Source organism: Triturus cristatus, chromosome 2_2 (genome assembly GCF_964204655.1).
Source record: "Triturus cristatus chromosome 2_2, aTriCri1.1, whole genome shotgun sequence".
Lineage (NCBI taxonomy): Eukaryota > Metazoa > Chordata > Amphibia > Caudata > Salamandridae > Triturus > Triturus cristatus.
The window spans coordinates 1199071734-1199089467 of NC_140582.1; positions in this window are offsets into that span (position 1 = coordinate 1199071734).

A 17734-nucleotide genomic window follows, 5' to 3' on the forward strand; every position below is an offset into this window, starting at 1 on the left:
GTTGCACCTGAAGTTCGGGCCTCGAGAAAAGTTGAAAGGTTGCAGGTTTGGTGACACAGATGATTTCCGCGACCTCTCTGTACTGCACTCGACCAACGAATATGGGGGCATATTATCAAGGACGGAGTTAAAATTATCACCGGTTTAGCGGCAGAAAACTGCAGCTAAAGCAGCGATAATAGGCTTGATAATATGCCGCAGAGAATTCCAATAGAAGCCCATGTTCAACCAGAACAAAGCTAAAGCGGGGCTAATTTTTAATACGGTCCTTGATAATATGCCCCAAAGTCACAGTTTTGTTGTTACATTACCTAGCCAGCCCTAAAATCTGTGGGCCACTGGCGCTACCAAGTAGAAAACCTGAATTGGTCACTAGTGTACCTCCGTGAGAAATGACTCGTGTGTTTCAGATGTGATGGAGACTTGCCAGGACACCAGCAGCCAAGATACACAGACAAACCTCAAACATGGGATGTGAAATAACACCTCAGGGCAAAGATTCAGGCACCTGGCTCCCTGTTAGTTCTGCTGCTTTCAAGAAGCTCTGTGAGCAGGTGTTATTGCTTAAAAATGATGAGCGTGATTTACTCCTGTTTTGGGAAGGATGCATGCCGCGTCGCTATGGTTTGATTATTTTATCCTTCAATTACTGCGTGTTTTCATCGTTGACAATTAAACTAATTGAAGGCCAACATGAGTTTCTTGGAGCACTTGCTTTAGGGCAGTGCGACTGGTGCGGCCGCACTGGGCGCTGACCTGGAAGGGGCGCTGACCTCAGGTTGGGGAGCGCTGTGTTTAGCAATAATTTAAGATTGGAGAGATGAGGGGCAGTTTTGACGAGTGGTAGTGAGGGAATTCGAGCGGTGTCGGGGCACCAAAAATGATTTTGGCACCGAGCGCCACCAGCGCTAAGGCCGGCCCTGAACCGCCTCGACAGTTACAATGCTCACAACTGAGCATTCATGTGGAATCCTAAGATGACTCGGACAACACTTCTCAGCTGCTTGACTGAGTGCGTCCCCAGTGGCCCTCCTCATTCACTGCTGGAGATGAGTGCGTCCCCAGTGACTCTCTTCATTCACTGCTGGAGATGATTGCGTCGTCCCCAGTGACCCTCCTCATTCACTGCTGGAGATGAGTGCCTCCCCAGGGACCCTCTCATTCACTGCTGGAGATGAGTGCGTCCCCAGTGGCCCTCCTCATTCACTGCTGGAGATGAGTGCGTCCCCAGTGGCCCTCCTCATTCACTGCTGGAGATGAGTGCGTCCCTCCTCATTCACTGCTGGAGATGAGTGCGTCCCTCCTCATTCACTGCTGAAGATGAGTGCGATCCCAGTGGCCCTCCTCATTCACTGCTGGAGATGAGTGCGTCACTAGTGGCCCTCCTCATTCACTGCTGGAGATGAGTGCGTCCCCAGTGGCCCTCCTCATTCACTGCTGGAGATGAGTGCGTCCCTCCTCATTCACTGCTGGAGATGAGTGCGTCGTCTCCAGTGACCGTCCTCATTCACTGCTGGAGATGAGTGCGTCCCCAGTGGCCCTCCTCATTCACTGCTGGAGATGAGTGCGTCCCCAGTGACTCTCCTCATTCACTGCTGGAGATGAGTGCGTCCCCAGTGACCCTCCTCATTCACTGCTGGAGATGAGTGCGTCCCCAGTGGCCCTCCTCATTCACTGCTGAAGATGAGTGCATCTCCAATGACCCTCCTCATTCACTGCTGGAAATGAGTGCGTCCCCAGTGGACCTCCTCATTCACTGCTGAAGATGAGTGTGTCTTCCCCAGTGGCCCTCTCATTCACTGCTGGAGATGAGTGCGTCCCCAGAGGCCCTCCTCATTCACTGCTGAAGATGAGTGCATCTCCAGTGACCCTCCTCATTCACTGCTGGAGATGAGTGCGTCCCCAGTGGCCCTCCTCATTCACTGCTGAAGATGAGTGCGTCTCCAGTGACCCTCCTCATTCACTGCTGGAGATGAGTGCGTCCCCAGTGGCCCTCCTCATTCACTGCTGGAGATGAGTGCGTCCCCAGTGGCCCTCCTCATTCACTGCTGGAGATGAGTGCGTCTCCAGTGACCCTCCTTATTCACTGCTGAAGATGAGTGTGTCTCCAGTGACCCTCCTCATTCACTGCTGGAGATGAGTGCGTCCCCAGTGGCCCTCCTCATTCACTGCTGGAGATGAGTGCATCTCCAGTGACCCTCTCATTCACTGCTGGAGATGAGTGCGTCCCCAGTGGCCCTCCTCAATCACTGCTGGAGATGAGTGCATCCCCAGTGGCCCTCCTCAATCACTGCTGGAGATGAGTGCGTCCCCAGTGACCCTCTCATTCACTGCTGGAGATGAGTGCGTCCCCAGTGGCCCTCCTCATTCACTGCTGAAGATGAGTGCGTCTCCAGTGGCCCTCCTCAATCACTGCTGGAGAAGAGTGCGTCCCCAGTGGCCCTCCTCATTCACTGCTGAAGATGAGTGCGTCTCCAGTGACCCTCCTCATTCACTGCTGAAGATGAGTGCATCTCCAGTGGCCCTCCTCATTCACTGCTGGAGATGAGTGCGTCCCCAGTGGCCCTCTCATTCACTGCTGGAGATGAGTGCATCCCCAGTGGCCCTCCTCATTCACTGCTGAAGATGAGTGCGTCTCCAGTGACCCTCCTCATTCACTGCTGGAGATGAGTGCGTCCCCAGTGACCCTCTCATTCACTGCTGGAGATGAGTGCGTCCCCAGTGGCCCTCCTCATACACTGCTGGAGATGAGTGCGTCTCCAGTGACCCTCCTCATTCACTGCTGGAGATGAGTGCGTCCCCAGTGGCCCTCCTCAATCACTGCTGGAGATGAGTGCATCCCCAGTGACCCTCTCATTCACTGCTGGAGATGAGTGCGTCTCCAGTGGCCCTCCTCAATCACTGCTGGAGATGAGTGCGTCCCCAGTGGCCCTCCTCAATCACTGCTGGAGATGAGTGCATCCCCAGTGACCCTCTCATTCACTGTTGGAGATGAGTGCGTCTCCAGTGGCCCTCCTCAATCACTGCTGGAGATGAGTGCGTCCCCAGTGGCCCTCCTCATTCACTGCTGGAGATGAGTGCGTCGTCCCCAGTGACCCTCCTCATTCACTGCTGGAGATGAGTGCGTCCCCAGTGACCCTCCTCATTCACTGCTGGAGATGAGTGCGTCCCCAGTGGCCCTCTCATTCACTGCTGGAGATGAGTGCGTCCCCAGTGGCCCTCCTCATTCACTGCTGGAGATGAGTGCGTCCCCAGGGACCCCCCTCATTCACTGCTGGAGATGAGTGCGTCCCCAGGGACCCCCCTCATTCACTGCTGGAGATGAGTGCGTCTCCAGCGGCCCTCCTCAATCACTGCTGGAGATGAGTGCGTCCCCAGTGGCCCTCCTCATTCACTGCTGGAGATGAGTGCGTCGTCAGTGACCCTCCTCATTCACTGCTGGAGATGAGTGCATCCCCAGTGACCCTCTCATTCACTGCTGGAGATGAGTGCGTCTCCAGTGGCCCTCCTCAATCACTGCTGGAGATGAGTGCGTCCCCAGTGGCCCTCCTCATTCACTGCTGGAGATGAGTGCGTCGTCCCCAGTGACCCTCCTCATTCACTGCTGGAGATGAGTGCGTCCCCAGTGACCCTCCTCATTCACTGCTGGAGATGAGTGCGTCCCCAGTGGCCCTCTCATTCACTGCTGGAGATGAGTGCGTCCCCAGTGGCCCTCCTCATTCACTGCTGGAGATGAGTGCGTCCCCAGGGACCCACCTCATTCACTGCTGGAGATGAGTGCGTCCCCAGGGACCCCCCTCATTCACTGCTGGAGATGAGTGCATCCCCAGTGACCCTCTCATTCATTGCTGGAGATGAGTGCGTCCCCAGTGGCCCTCCTCATTCACTGCTGGAGATGAGTGCGTCCCCAGTGGCCCTCCTCATTCACTGCTGGAGATGAGTGCGTCCCTCCTCATTCACTGCTGGAGATGAGTGCGTCCCTCCTCATTCACTGCTGAAGATGAGTGCGATCCCAGTGGCCCTCCTCATTCACTGCTGGAGATGAGTGCGTCCCTAGTGGCCCTCCTCATTCACTGCTGGAGATGAGTGCGTCCCCAGTGGCCCTCCTCATTCACTGCTGGAGATGAGTGCGTCCCTCCTCATTCACTGCTGGAGATGAGTGCGTCGTCCCCAGTGACCCTCCTCATTCACTGCTGGAGATGAGTGCGTCCACAGTGGCCCCCTCATTCACTGCTGGAGATGAGTGCATCCCCAGTGGCCCTCCTCATTCACTGCTGGAGATGAGTGCGTCCCCAGTGACTCTCCTCATTCACTGCTGGAGATGAGTGCGTCCCCAGTGACCCTCCTCATTCACTGCTGGAGATGAGTGCGTCCCCAGTGGCCCTCCTCATTCACTGCTGAAGATGAGTGCATCTCCAATGACCCTCCTCATTCACTGCTGGAAATGAGTGCGTCCCCAGTGGACCTCCTCATTCACTGCTGAAGATGAGTGCGTCCCCAGTGACTCTCCTCATTCACTGCTGGAGATGAGTGCGTCCCCAGTGACCCTCCTCATTCACTGCTGGAGATGAGTGCGTCTTCCCCAGTGGCCCTCTCATTCACTGCTGGAGATGAGTGCGTCCCCAGAGGCCCTCCTCATTCACTGCTGAAGATGAGTGCATCTCCAGTGACCCTCCTCATTCACTGCTGGAGATGAGTGCGTCCCCAGTGGCCCTCCTCATTCACTGCTGAAGATGAGTGCGTCTCCAGTGACCCTCCTCATTCACTGCTGGAGATGAGTGCGTCCCCAGTGGCCCTCCTCATTCACTGCTGGAGATGAGTGCGTCCCCAGTGGCCCTCCTCATTCACTGCTGGAGATGAGTGCGTCTCCAGTGACCCTCCTCATTCACTGCTGGAGATGAGTGGGTCCCCAGTGGCCCTCCTTATTCACTGCTGAAGATGAGTGTGTCTCCAGTGACCCTCCTCATTCACTGCTGGAGATGAGTGCGTCCCCAGTGGCCCTCCTCATTCACTGCTGGAGATGAGTGCGTCTCCAGTGACCCTCCTCATTCACTGCTGGAGATGAGTGCGTCCCCAGTGGCCCTCCTCAATCACTGCTGGAGATGAGTGCGTCCCCAGTGACCCTCTCATTCATTGCTGGAGATGAGTGCGTCTCCAGTGGCCCTCCTCAATCACTCCTGGAGATGAGTGCGTCCCCAGTGACCCTCTCATTCACTGCTGGAGATGAGTGCGTCTCCAGTGACCCTCCTCATTCACTGCTGGAGATGAGAGCGTCCCCAGTGGCCCTCCTCATTCACTGCTGAAGATGAGTGCGTCTCCAGTGACCCTCCTCATTCACTGCTGGAGATGAGTGCGTCCCCAGTGGCCCTCCTCAATCACTGCTGGAGATGAGTGCGTCCCCAGTGACCCTCTCATTCACTGCTGGAGATGGGTGCGTCCCCAGTGGCCCTCCTCAATCACTGCTGGAGATGAGTGCGTCCCCAGTGACCCTCTCATTCACTGCTGGAGATGAGTGCGTCCCCAGTGGCCCTCCTCATTCACTGCTGAAGATGAATGCGTCCCCAGTGGCCCTCCTCAATCACTGCTGGAGATGAGTGCGTCCCCAGTGGCCCTCCTCATTCACTGCTGAAGATGAGTGCGTCTCCAGTGACCCTCCTCATTCACTGCTGGAGATGAGTGCGTCCCCAGTGGCCCTCCTCATTCACTGCTGAAGATGAGTGCGTCTCCAGTGACCCTCCTCATTCACTGCTGGAGATGAGGGCGTCCCTAGTGGCCCTCCTCAATCACTGCTGGAGATGAGTGAGTCCCCAGTGACCCTCTCATTCACTGCTGGAGATGAGTGCGTCTCCAGTGACCCTCCTCATTCACTGCTGGAGATGAGTGCGTCCCCAGTGACCCTCTCATTCACTGCTGAAGATGAGTGCGTCTCCAGTGGCCCTCCTCAATCACTGCTGGAGAAGAGTGCGTCCCCAGTGGCCCTCCTCATTCACTGCTGAAGATGAGTGCGTCTCCAGTGACCCTCCTCATTCACTGCTGAAGATGAGTGCATCTCCAGTGGCCCTCCTCATTCACTGCTGGAGATGAGTGCGTCCCCAGTGGCCCTCTCATTCACTGCTGGAGATGAGTGCATCCCCAGTGGCCCTCCTCATTCACTGCTGAAGATTAGTGCGTCTCCAGTGACCCTCCTCATTCACTGCTGGAGATGAGTGCGTCCCCAGTGACCCTCTCATTCACTGCTGGAGATGAGTGCGTCCCCAGTGGCCCTCCTCATACACTGCTGGAGATGTGTGCGTCTCCAGTGACCCTCCTCATTCACTGCTGGAGATGAGTGCGTCCCCAGTGGCCCTCCTCAATCACTGCTGGAGATGAGTGCATCCCCAGTGACCCTCTCATTCACTGCTGGAGATGAGTGCGTCTCCAGTGGCCCTCCTCAATCACTGCTGGAGATGAGTGCGTCCCCAGTGGCCCTCCTCAATCACTGCTGGAGATGAGTGCATCCCCAGTGACCCTCTCATTCACTGCTGGAGATGAGTGCATCTCCAGTGGCCCTCCTCAATCACTGCTGGAGATGAGTGCGTCCCCAGTGGCCCTCTCATTCACTGCTGGAGATGAGTGCGTCGTCCCCAGTGACCCTCCTCATTCACTGCTGGAGATGAGTGCGTCCCCAGTGACCCTCCTCATTCACTGCTGGAGATGAGTGCGTCCCCAGTGGCCCTCTCATTCACTGCTGGAGATGAGTGCGTCCCCAGTGGCCCTCCTCATTCACTGCTGGAGATGAGTGCGTCCCCAGGGACCCCCCTCATTCACTGCTGGAGATGAGTGCGTCCCCAGGGACCGCCCTCATTCACTGCTGGAGATGAGTGCATCCCCAGTGACCCTCTCATTCATTGCTGGAGATGAGTGCGTCTCCAGCGGCCCTCCTCATTCACTGCTGGAGATGAGTGCGTCCCCAGGGACCCTCCTCTTTCACTGCTGGAGATGAGTGCGTCCCCAGTGGCCCTCCTCATTCACTGCTGGAGATTAGTGCGTCCCCAGGAACCCCCCTCATTCACTGCTGGAGATGAGTGCGTCTCCAGTGACCCTCCTCATTCACTGCTGGAGATGAGTGGGTCCCCAGGGACCCCCCTCATTCACTGCTGGAGATGAGTGCGTCCCCAGGGACCCCCCTCATTCACTGCTGGAGATGAGTGCATCCCCAGTGACCCTCCTCATTCACTGCTGGAGATGAGTCCGTCCCCAGTGACCCTCCTCATTCACTGCTGGAGATGAGTGCGTCCCCAGGGACCCCCCTCATTCACTGCTGGAGATGAGTGCGTCCCCAGGGACCCCCCTCATTCACTGCTGGAGATGAGTGCGTCCCCAGTGGCCCTCCTCATTCACTGCTGAAGATGAGTGCGTCTCCAGTGACCCTCCTCATTCACTGCTGGAGATTAGTGCGTGCCCAGTGGCCCTTCTCATTCACTGCTGGAGATGAGTGCGTCTCCAGGTCAGCTCCTCATTCACTGCTGGAGATGAGTGCGTCCCCAGTGGCCCTCCTCATTCACTGCTGGAGATGAGTGCGTCCCCAGTGACCCTCCTCATTCACTGCTGGAGATGAGTGCGTCCCCAGTGGCCCTCCTCATTCACTGCTGAAGATGAGTGCGTCTCCAGTGACCCTCCTCATTCACTGCTGGAGATTAGTGCGTGCCCAGTGGCCCTTCTCATTCACTGCTGGAGATGAGTGCGTCTCCAGGTCAGCTCCTCATTCACTGCTGGAGATGAGTGCGTCCCCAGTGGCCCTCCTCATTCACTGCTGGAGATGAGTGCGTCCCCAGTGACCCTCCTCATTCACTGCTGGAGATGAGTGCGTCCCCAGTGGCCCTCCTCATTCACTGCTGGAGATGAGTGCCTCTCCAGGGACCCTCTCATTCACTGCTGGAGATGAGTGCGTCCCCAGTGGCCCGCCTCATTCACTGCTGGAGATGAGTGCGTCCCCAGTGGCCCTCCTCATTCACTGCTGGAGATGAGTGCGTCGTCCCCAGTGACCCTCCTCATTCACTGCTGGAGATGAGTGCCTCCCCAGGGACCCTCTCATTCACTGCTGGAGATGAGTGCGTCCCCAGTGGCCCTCCTCATTCACTGCTGGAGATGAGTGCCTCCCCAGGGACCCTCTCATTCACTGCGTCCCCAGTGACCCTCCTCATTCACTGCTGGAGATGAGTGCGTCCCCAGTGACCCTCTCATTCACTGCTGGAGATGAGTGCGTCCCCAGTGGCCCTCCTCATACACTGCTGGAGATGAGTGCGTCTCCAGTGACCCTCCTCATTCACTGCTGGAGATGAGTGCGTCCCCAGTGGCCCTCCTCAATCACTGCTGGAGATGAGTGCATCCCCAGTGACCCTCTCATTCACTGCTGGAGATGAGTGCGTCTCCAGTGGCCCTCCTCAATCACTGCTGGAGATGCGTGCGTCCCCAGTGGCCCTCCTCAATCACTGCTGGAGATGAGTGCATCCCCAGTGACCCTCTCATTCACTGCTGGAGATGAGTGCGTCTCCAGTGGCCCTCCTCAATCACTGCTGGAGATGAGTGCGTCCCCAGTGGCCCTCCTCATTCACTGCTGGAGATGAGTGCGTCGTCCCCAGTGACCCTCCTCATTCACTGCTGGAGATGAGTGCGTCCCCAGTGACCCTCCTCATTCACTGCTGGAGATGAGTGCGTCCCCAGTGGCCCTCTCATTCACTGCTGGAGATGAGTGCGTCCCCAGTGGCCCTCCTCATTCACTGCTGGAGATGAGTGCGTCCCCAGGGACCCCCCTAATTCACTGCTGGAGATGAGTGCGTCCCCAGGGACCCCCCTCATTCACTGCTGGAGATGAGTGCATCCCCAGTGACCCTCTCATTCATTGCTGGAGATGAGTGCGTCTCCAGCGGCCCTCCTCAATCACTGCTGGAGATGAGTGCGTCCCCAGTGGCCCTCCTCATTCACTGCTGGAGATGAGTGCGTCGTCAGTGACCCTCCTCATTCACTGCTGGAGATGAGTGCGTCCCCAGGGACCCTCCTCTTTCACTGCTGGAGATGAGTGCATCCCCAGCGGCCCTCCTCATTCACTGCTGGAGATTAGTGTGTCCCCAGGGACCCCCCTCATTCACTGCTGGAGATGAGTGTGTCCCCAGGGACCCCCTCATTCACTGCTGGAGATGAGTGCGTCTCCAGTGACCCTCCTCATTCACTGCTGGAGATGAGTGGGTCCCCAGGGACCCCCCTCATTGACTGCTGGAGATGAGTGCGTCCCCAGGGACCCCCCTCATTCACTGCTGGAGATGAGTGAGTCCCCAGTGACCCTCCTCATTCACTGCTGGAGATGAGTGCGTCCCCAGTGACCCTCCTCATTCACTGCTGGAGATGAGTGCGTCCCCAGGGACCCCCCTCATTCACTGCTGGAGATGAGTGCGTCCCCAGGGACCCCCCTCATTCACTGCTGGAGATGAGTGCGTCCCCAGTGGCCCTCCTCATTCACTGCTGGAGATGAGTGCGTCCCCAGTGGCCCTCCTCATTCACTGCTGGAGATGAGTGCGTCCCCAGTGACCCTCCTCCTTCACTGCTGGAGATGAGTGCGTCCCCAGTGGCCCTCCTCATTCACTGCTGGAGATGAGTGCCTCTCCAGGGACCCTCTCATTCACTGCTGGAGATGAGTGCGTCCCCAGTGGCCCTCCTCATTCACTGCTGGAGATGAGTGCGTCCCCAGTGGCCCTCCTCATTCACTGCTGGAGATGAGTGCGTCGTCCCCAGTGACCCTTCTCATTCACTGCTGGAGATGAGTACCTCCCCAGGGACCCTCTCATTCACTGCTGGAGATGAGTGCGTCCCCAGTGGCCCTCCTCATTCACTGCTGGAGATGAGTGCCTCCCCAGGGACCCTCTCATTCACTGCTGGAGATGAGTGCGTCCCCAGTGGCCCTCCTCATTCACTGCTGGAGATGAGTGCCTCCCCAGTGACCCTCCTCATTCACTGCTGGAGATGAGTGCGTCCCCAGTGGCCCTCCTCATTCACTGCTGAAGATGAGTGCGTTTCCAGTGACCCTCCTCATTCACTGCTGGAGATGAGTGCGTCCCCAGTGGCCCTCTCATTCACTGCTGGAGATGAGTGCGTCCCCAATGGCCCTCCTCATTCACTGCTGAAGATGAGTGCGTCTCCAGTGACCCTCCTCATTCACTGCTGGAGATGAGTGCGTCCCCAGTGGCCCTCCTCAATCACTGCTGGAGATGAGTGCGTCCCCAGTGACCCTCTCATTCACTGCTGGAGATAAGTGCGTCTCCAGTGACCCTCCTCATTCACTGCTGGAGATGAGTGCATCCCCAGTGGCCCTCCTCAATCACTGCTGGAGATGAGTGCGTCCCCAGTGACCCTCTCATTCACTGCTGGAGATGAGTGCGTCCCCAGTGGCCCTCCTCATTCACTGCTGAAGATGAGTGCGTCCCCAGTGGCCCTCCTCAATCACTGCTGGAGAAGAGTGCATCCCCAGTGGCCCTCCTCATACACTGCTGGAGATGAGTGTGTCTCCAGTGACCCTCCTCATTCACTGCTGGAGATGAGTGCGTCCCAAGTGGCCCTCCTCAATCACTGCTGGAGATGAGTGCATCCCCAGTGACCCTCTCATTCACTGCTGGAGATGAGTGCGTCCCCAGTGGCCCTCCTCATTCACTGCTGGAGATGAGTGCGTCGTCCCCAGTGACCCTCCTCATTCACTGCTGGAGATGAGTGCGTCCCCAGTGACCCTCCTCATTCACTGCTGGAGATGAGTGCGTCCCCAGTGGCCCTCTCATTCACTGCTGGAGATGAGTGCGTCCCCAGTGGCCCTCCTCATTCACTGCTGGAGATGAGTGCGTCCCCAGTGGCCCTCCTCATTCACTGCTGGAGATGAGTGCGTCCCCAGTGGCCCTCCTCATTCACTGCTGGAGATGAGTGCGTCCCCAGGGACCCCCCTCATTCACTGCTGGAGATGAGTGCATCCCCAGTGACCCTCTCATTCATTGCTGGAGATGAGTGCGTCTCCAGCGGCCCTCATCAATCACTGCTGGAGATGAGTGCGTCCCCAGTGGCCCTCCTCATTCACTGCTGGAGATGAGTGCGTCGTCAGTGACCCTCCTCATTCACTGCTGGAGAGGAGTGCGTCCCCAGGGACCCTCCTCATTCACTGCTGGAGATGAGTGCGTCCCCAGTGGCCCTCCTCATTCACTGCTGGAGATTAGTGCGTCCCCAGGGACCCCCCTCATTCACTGCTGGAGATGAGTGCGTCCCCAGGGACCCCCTCATTCACTGCTGGAGATGAGTGCGTCCCCAGTGGCCCTCCTCATTCACTGCTGGAGATGAGTGCGTCCCCAGTGGCCCTCCTCATTCACTGCTGGAGATGAGTGTGCCCCCAGTGGCCCTCCTCATTCACTGCTGGAGATGAGTGCATCCCCAGTGGCCCTCCTCATTCACTGCTGGAGATTAGTGCATCCCCAGGGACCCCCCTCATTCACTGCTGGAGATGAGTGCGTCCCCAGGGACCCCCTCATTCACTGCTGGAGATGAGTGCGTCTCCAGTGACCCTCCTCATTCACTGCTGGAGATGAGTGCGTCCCCAGTGGCCCTCCTCATTCACTGCTGGAGATGAGTGCCTCCCCAGGGACCCTCTCATTCACTGCTGGAGATGAGTGCGTCCCCAGTGGCCGTCCTCATTCACTGCTGGAGATGAGTGCGTCCCCAGTGGCCCTCCTCATTCACTGCTGGAGATGAGTGCGTCGTCCCCAGTGACCCTCCTCATTCACTGCTGGAGATGAGTGCCTCCCCAGGGACCCTCTCATTCACTGCTGGAGATGAGTGCGTCCCCAGTGGCCCTCCTCATTCACTGCTGGAGAAGAGTGCCTCCCCAGGGACCCTCTCATTCACTGCTGGAGATGAGTGCCTCCCCAGGGACCCTCTCATTCACTGCTGGAGATGAGTGCGTCCCCAGTGGCCCTCCGCATTCACTGCTGGAGATGAGTGCGTCCCCAGTGGCCCTCCTCATTCACTGCTGGAGGTGAGTGCATCCCCAGGGACCCCCCTCATTTACTGCTGGAGATGAGTGCGTCCCCAGGGACCCCCCTCATTCACTGCTGGAGATGAGTGCGTCTCCAGGGACCCCCCTCATTCACTGCTGGAGATGAGTGCGTCCCCAGTGGCCCTCCTCATTCACTGCTGGAGATGAGTGCGCCCCAGTGACCCTCCTCATTCACTGCTGGAGATGAGTGCGTCCCCAGTGGCCCTCCTCATTCACTGCTGGAGATGAGTGCGTCCCCAGTGGCCCTCCTCATTCACTGCTGGAGATGAGTGCATCCCCAGGGACCCCCCTCATTTACTGCTGGAGATGAGTGCGTCCCCAGGGACCCCCCTCATTCACTGCTGGAGATGAGTGCGTCTCCAGGGACCCCCCTCATTCACTGCTGGAGATGAGTGCGTCCCCAGGGACCCCCTCATTCACTGCTGGAGATGAGTGCGTCTCCAGTGACCCTCCTCATTCACTGCTGGAGATGAGTGCATTCCCAGTGGCCCTCCTCATTCACTGCTGGAGATGAGTGGCTCCCCAGGGACCCTCTCATTCACTGCTGGAGATGAGTGCGTCCCCAATGGCCCTCCTCATTCACTGCTGGAGATGAGTGCGTCCCCAGTGGCCCTCCTCATTCACTGCTGGAGATGAGTGCGTCCCCAGTGACCCTCCTCATTCACTGCTGGAGATGAGTGCGTCCCCAGGGACCCCCCTCATTCACTGCTGGAGATGAGTGCGTCCCCAGTGGCCCTCCTCATTCACTGCTGGAGATGAGTGCGTCCCCAGTGACCCTCCTCATTCACTGCTGGAGATGAGTGCGTCCCCAGTGGCCCTCCTCATTCACTGCTGAAGATGAGTGCGCCCCAGTGACCCTCCTCATTCACTGCTGGAGATGAGTGCGCCCCAGTGACCCTCCTCATTCACTGCTGGAGATGAGTGCGTCCCCAGTGGCCCTCCTCATTCACTGCTGGAGATGAGTGCGCCCCAGTGACCCTCCTCATTCACTGCTGGAGATGAGTGCGTCCCCAGTGGCCCTCCTCATTCACTGCTGGAGATGAGTGCGCCCCAGTGACCCTCCTCATTCACTGCTGGAGATGAGTGCGTCCCCAGTGACCCTCCTCATTCACTGCTGGAGATGAGTGGGTCCCCAGGGACCCCCCTCATTCGCTTCTGGAGATGAGTGCGTCCCCAGTGGCCCTCCTCATTCACTGCTGGAGATGAGTGCGCCCCAGTGACCCTCCTCATTCACTGCTGGAGATGAGTGCGTCCCCAGTGACCCTCCTCATTCACTGCTGGAGATGAGTGCGTCCCCAGGGACCCCCCTCATTCACTGCTGGAGATGAGTGCGTCCCCAGTGGCCCTCCTCATTCACTGCTGGAGATGAGTGCGTCCCCAGTGACCCTCCTCATTCACTGCTGGAGATGAGTGCGTCCCCAGTGGCCCTCCTCATTCACTGCTGAAGATGAGTGCGCCCCAGTGACCCTCCTCATTCACTGCTGGAGATGAGTGCGCCCCAGTGACCCTCCTCATTCACTGCTGGAGATGAGTGCGTCCCCAGTGGCCCTCCTCATTCACTGCTGGAGATGAGTGCGCCCCAGTGACCCTCCTCATTCACTGCTGGAGATGAGTGCGTCCCCAGTGGCCCTCCTCATTCACTGCTGGAGATGAGTGCGCCCCAGTGACCCTCCTCATTCACTGCTGGAGATGAGTGCGTCCCCAGTGACCCTCCTCATTCACTGCTGGAGATGAGTGCGTCCCCAGGGACCCCCCTCATTCACTGCTGGAGATGAGTGCGTCCCCAGTGACCCTCCTCATTCACTGTTGGAGATGAGTGGGTCCCCAGGGACCCCCCTCATTCACTTCTAGAGATGAGTGCGTCCCCAGTGGCCCTCCTCATTCACTGCTGGAGATGAGTGCGCCCCAGTGACCCTCCTCATTCACTGCTGGAGATGAGTGCGTCTCCAGTGACCCTCCTCATTCACTGTTGGAGATCAGTGCCTCCCCAGGGACCCTCTCATTCACTGCTGGAGATGAGTGCGTCCCCAGTGACCCTCCTCATTCACTGCTGGAGATGAGTGCGTCCCCAGTGGCCCTCCTCATTCACTGCTGAAGATGAGTGCGCCCCAGTGACCCTCCTCATTCACTGCTGGAGATGAGTGCGTCCCCAGTGGCCCTCCTCATTCACTGCTGGAGATGAATGCGTCCCCAGTGACCCTCCTCATTCACTGCTGGAGATGAGTGCGCCCCAGTGACCCTCCTCATTCACTGCTGGAGATGAGTGCGTCCCCAGTGGCCCTCCTCATTCACTGCTGGAGATGAGTGCGCCCCAGTGACCCTCCTCATTCACTGCTGGAGATGAGTGCGTCCCCAGTGACCCTCCTCATTCACTGCTGGAGATGAGTGCGTCCCCAGGGACCCCCCTCATTCACTGCTGGAGATGAGTGCGTCCCCAGTGACCCTCCTCATTCACTGCTGGAGATGAGTGCGTCTCCAGTGACCCTCCTCATTCACTGCTGGAGATGAGTGGGTCCCCAGGGACCCCCCTCATTCACTTCTGGAGATGAGTGCGTCCCCAGTGGCCCTCCTCATTCACTGCTGGAGATGAGTGCGCCCCAGTGACCCTCCTCATTCACTGCTGGAGATGAGTGCGTCTCCAGTGACCCTCCTCATTCACTGCTGGAGATGAGTGCCTCCCCAGGGACCCTCTCATTCACTGCTGGAGATGAGTGCGTCCCCAGTGACCCTCCTCATTCACTGCTGGAGATGAGTGCGTCCCCAGTGGCCCTCCTCATTCACTGCTGAAGATGAGTGCGCCCCAGTGACCCTCCTCATTCACTGCTGGAGATGAGTGCGTCCCCAGAGGCCCTCCTCATTCACTGCTGGAGATGAGTGCGTCTCCAGTGACCCTCCTCATTCACTGCTGGAGATGAGTGCGTCCCCAGTGGCCCTCCTCATTCACTGCTGGAGATGATTGCGTCGTCTCCAGTGACCCTCCTCATTCACTGCTGGAGATGAGTGCCTCCCCAGGGACCCTCTCATTCACTGCTGGAGATGAGTGCGCCCCAGTGACCCTCCTCATTCACTGCTGGAGATGAGTGCGTCCCCAGTGGCCCTCCTCATTCACTGCTGGAGATGAGTGCCTCCCCAGGGACCCTCTCATTCACTGCTGGAGATGAGTGCGTCCCCAGTGGCCCTCCTCATTCACTGCTGGAGATGAGTGCGTCTCCAGTGACCCTCCTCATTCACTGCTGTAGATGAGTGGGTCCCCAGTGGCCCTCCTTATTCACTGCTGAAGATGAGTGTGTCTCCAGTGACCCTCCTCATTCACTGCTGGAGATGAGTGCGTCCCCAGTGGCCCTCCTCATTCACTGCTGGAGATGAGTGCGTCTCCAGTGACCCTCCTCATTCACTGCTGGAGATGAGTGCATCCCCAGGGACCCCCCTCATTCACTGCTGGAGATGAGTGCGTCCCCGGTGACCCTCCTCAATCACTGCTGGAGATGAGTGCATCCCCAGGGACCCTCCTCATTCACTGCTGGAGATGAGTGCGTCCCCAGTGACCCTCTCATTTACTGCTGGAGATGAGTGCGTCTCCAGCGGCCCTCCTCAATCACTGCTGGAGATGAGTGCGTCCCCAGTGGCCCTCCTCAATCACTGCTGGAGATGAGTGCGTCCCCAGTGGCCCTCCTCATTCACTGCTGAAGATGAGTGCGTCCCCAGTGGCCCTCCTCATTCACTGCTGGAGATGAGTGCGTCCCCAGTGGCCCTCCTCATTCACTGCTGGAGATTAGTGTGTCCCCAGGGACCCCCCTCATTCACTGCTGGAGATGAGTGCGTCCCCAGTGGCCCTCCTCATTCACTGCTGAAGATGAGTGCATCTCCAATGACCCTCCTCATTCACTGCTGGAGATGAGTGCGTCCCCAGCGGCCCTCCTCAATCACTGCTGGAGATGAGTGCGTCCCCAGTGGCCCTCCTCAATCACTGCTGGAGATGAGTGCGTCCCCAGTGGCCCTCCTCAATCACTGCTGGAGATGAGTGCGTCCCCAGTGGCCCTCCTCATTCACTGCTGGAGATTAGTGTGTCCCCAGGGACCCCCCTCATTCACTGCTGGAGATGAGTGCGTCCCCAGTGGCCCTCCTCATTCACTGCTGAAGATGAGTGCGCCCCAGTGACCCTCCTCATTCACTGCTGGAGATGAGTGCGCCCCAGTGACCCTCCTCATTCACTGCTGGAGATGAGTGCGTCCCCAGTGACCCTCCTCATTCACTGCTGGAGATGAGTGCGTCCCCAGGGACCCCCCTCATTCACTGCTGGAGATGAGTGCGTCCCCAGTGGCCCTCCTCATTCACTGCTGGAGATGAGTGCGTCCCCAGTGACCCTCCTCATTCACTGCTGGAGATGAGTGCGTCCCCAGTGGCCCTCCTCATTCACTGCTGAAGATGAGTGCGCCCCAGTGACCCTCCTCATTCACTGCTGGAGATGAGTGCGCCCCAGTGACCCTCCTCATTCACTGCTGGAGATGAGTGCGTCCCCAGTGGCCCTCCTCATTCACTGCTGGAGATGAGTGCGCCCCAGTGACCCTCCTCATTCACTGCTGGAGATGAGTGCGTCCCCAGTGGCCCTCCTCATTCACTGCTGGAGATGAGTGCGCCCCAGTGACCCTCCTCATTCACTGCTGGAGATGAGTGCGTCCCCAGTGACCCTCCTCATTCACTGCTGGAGATGAGTGGGTCCCCAGGGACCCCCCTCATTCGCTTCTGGAGATGAGTGCGTCCCCAGTGGCCCTCCTCATTCACTGCTGGAGATGAGTGCGCCCCAGTGACCCTCCTCATTCACTGCTGGAGATGAGTGCGTCCCCAGTGACCCTCCTCATTCACTGCTGGAGATGAGTGCGTCCCCAGGGACCCCCCTCATTCACTGCTGGAGATGAGTGCGTCCCCAGTGGCCCTCCTCATTCACTGCTGGAGATGAGTGCGTCCCCAGTGACCCTCCTCATTCACTGCTGGAGATGAGTGCGTCCCCAGTGGCCCTCCTCATTCACTGCTGAAGATGAGTGCGCCCCAGTGACCCTCCTCATTCACTGCTGGAGATGAGTGCGCCCCAGTGACCCTCCTCATTCACTGCTGGAGATGAGTGCGTCCCCAGTGGCCCTCCTCATTCACTGCTGGAGATGAGTGCGCCCCAGTAACCCTCCTCATTCACTGCTGGAGATGAGTGCGTCCCCAGTGGCCCTCCTCATTCACTGCTGGAGATGAGTGCGCCCCAGTGACCCTCCTCATTCACTGCTGGAGATGAGTGCGTCCCCAGTGACCCTCCTCATTCACTGCTGGAGATGAGTGCGTCCCCAGGGACCCCCCTCATTCACTGCTGGAGATGAGTGCGTCCCCAGTGACCCTCCTCATTCACTGCTGGAGATGAGTGGGTCCCCAGGGACCCCCCTCATTCACTTCTAGAGATGAGTGCGTCCCCAGTGGCCCTCCTCATTCACTGCTGGAGATGAGTGCGCCCCAGTGACCCTCCTCATTCACTGCTGGAGATGAGTGCGTCTCCAGTGACCCTCCTCATTCACTGTTGGAGATGAGTGCCTCCCCAGGGACCCTCTCATTCACTGCTGGAGATGAGTGCGTCCCCAGTGACCCTCCTCATTCACTGCTGGAGATGAGTGCGTCCCCAGTGGCCCTCCTCAT